Source organism: Montipora capricornis, chromosome 7 (assembly GCF_036669925.1).
Source record: "Montipora capricornis isolate CH-2021 chromosome 7, ASM3666992v2, whole genome shotgun sequence".
NCBI lineage: Eukaryota > Metazoa > Cnidaria > Anthozoa > Scleractinia > Acroporidae > Montipora > Montipora capricornis.
The window spans coordinates 11,073,378-11,075,928 of NC_090889.1; the positions used below are offsets into that span (position 1 = coordinate 11,073,378).

At 41.5% G+C, this 2,551-nt stretch overlaps 1 pseudogene; it reads right to left on the reverse strand.

Moving 5' to 3' along the window:
* Positions 1-414: 414 nt before the first annotated feature.
* Positions 415-1,686, reverse strand: LOC138055600 (uncharacterized protein C17orf113-like; annotated as a pseudogene).
* Positions 1,687-2,551: the final 865 nt, after the last annotated feature.

Consider the following 2,551-nt stretch of genomic DNA (forward strand, 5'->3'; position numbering starts at 1 on the left):
TCTATGGGCGGAAGCTTTAAATAGGCCACTGCTTCCTCGACCTCTTTTTCAATAATGTCATCCACGTTCTTGACTAGGTTGACTGCTGTCTCCCATGCCCTCATAATGTCCTCTCTCTGGGTATCCACTTGCACAGAGGCATCTGCTGTTGTTGGCAGCTGTGTTGGCTGTTGATCTCCATCTGGTCTAGCTGAGATTTTCGCCAAGTTTCTGCACGGTTTTGCGAGACACTGCTTCGTCATCTCTTGAATAAGAGGTTGGCATTCACTTGTACATGGTCCATTGATGGAAATGTGCATCAAAGCTTCTAGCATATCACTCTTGATACTGGAACGGAGACGGGTCTTTAGCCTTTTAATGCAAGACGCTCCTCGCTCAGGCCAGGCATTGCTAACTGGGAGTGAAAGGCATATCTCACCCAGCTCCAAAAGGCAAGGACAGAGCTGTATACTCTATTGCTGGAGCAATGGATGCTAAACCAACTTCCCCTTGTTGGAAAGTTTTGCTCAGGTGGCCAAGTATAGGGAGTACTTCTACATGCTTGTGCCAAGAAACTTCAAGTTGCTTTTTGCTGTAGTAGATTAGTAGCAGTTGTATCTCCATCTTCTTTGAAAACTCGAAGTGTTTGGAGCAATGGTTCATAATCTTCCTAAACTCCTTCTATTGCTTTTTCCGTCGATAACCACCCACTTTTGCATGCCTTCTGGAATTTTTTTCCTAGCTTTTTCTTGCCTCTGTTGCTAACAATAAACTGTTTGACAGCCAAGACAGCTTTTGCATAAGCATGACGTTTCTTAGCAGAGTTGTCAAAGAAAGACCACACCTGGAGGAGAACTTTCTCTACTTGCTTGATGTAGGAAATCGTGTCATTGGCATCGCTACATGCCAGTGCCAAACGATGGAAATGCAGTGCACATTTATTAAGGTCTTGTTACCAGCTCGCAATCCGGAAGCCACTTCATTTCTTTTTCCTGTCATTACTGAAGCTCAATCAGAGGAAAATCTTGCAAGCTTCCTTTGATCGATCCCTGCATCTTTTACTTGTGCAATGAGAACATCTGATATTGTTTTAGCATTTGCTGAGCTTGAATTCTCCAACAGACTGCTTGAGGCAAGGAATGCAGTCTTTGCTTTGCCAGTTTCGGGATGGAGAAACTTCACAAATGTTACTAGCTGCTCTTTGTTAGAAACATCACATACTTCATCTGTCAGGAGTCCAAGGCACTTGGCTCTTGATATATCATCTGTGGTTTCAAAACGCTGCCAATGAGAAGAAACAGTTCGCTGATTGAACCAATCTTCAAGCCCTAGTTGCGGAAGAACTGACAGAAGACTGGTGAACTTCTTGTTTGGGATCTCCTCCTTGGCAATCCAGTACATAGCAAGCAAGGTTTTATAGTAGACTTCATCTCTAGTATCTTGAATTATTCTCACTTCTTCTTCAAAGGTCGAGACTCTGCTGAGAAGCTCTGCTGTAACAGCAGCTGCATGTTGTTGAGAATTTGCATGTTCTTCAACTGCTTTTCGTTTAAACCTAACGGCTGGTTCAAGGCTGTTCTTCTTGCTTTTGTTTTGGTAATTCGAAGTGCAATGCTTTCTGCACAATAAACAGAACATTCCCTGCCCCTCTTGGTATATAAGCCAGTTCACACCGGTACTACTGGAGTAGGTAAGGTTATCATCCATTACCCAGGGATGTTGAAAACGATCGACATACTCCTTATTCAAACGACTGACCTCCTGGGAAGAGAGGGTGTTACATCTTCGATTTTGCACTTGTCGTAACTGTGTCTACTAGCACGTGTGTCAGCCGAATCACTGAATGATGTTGTCAAAAACTTTAACTGCTGTTCTGCAGTCCAAAGTTGAGAGGACTTGTCCTTACTTGGGTTCCTGTTCCTTTGCTTATTTGGATCTTTACTTTGTTGAGCTTGTGTGGAACAAGCAATTAGTGTACCTTGGACAGTTTCGGCTTCTACATCAATATAATCCGAGTTAGCAGGTGGGTCCCCTGTAGAACTTGATTTTTGCACTGTGAAGATTTATAAGAATGTAAGGGAACTGATACAATTGTAACTCTCCGTCATTCGGATTGGAAAAAAATACAAAAAAAGAAAAATTAGCTCAGTTCTAGTGGAACACAAATGTAATCATGAAGACTACAAGTCATAGCGTAAAAGTAAAATCATTCAAGAGAGTTTGAGAGCCTTCTGATTTCTTTTCATATTGCATTTTTATGCCTTTTATTTCACGGACTTTTATGAAAGTGGAGTGATGAGACTTATGGATAACGAGCCCTGTCAACGTTTTGCAAATGAGCGGAAAATCATGGACAGTGGTTCGCTGCTTAAACACGTAATATATCAGTCATAAACACTTTATACCATAAAATACTAGCAAAAAATAAAATACTATACGTGATTTAGAACCGCAACAATTTCACCGAAACGATCTGTAAAAGATTTGAGGAAAAAGAGCGGCTCGTTTTCACCACTTAGCATTCTATTTATAACCACCGTGCATATTGTTATTATAAAACAACATGGCACGA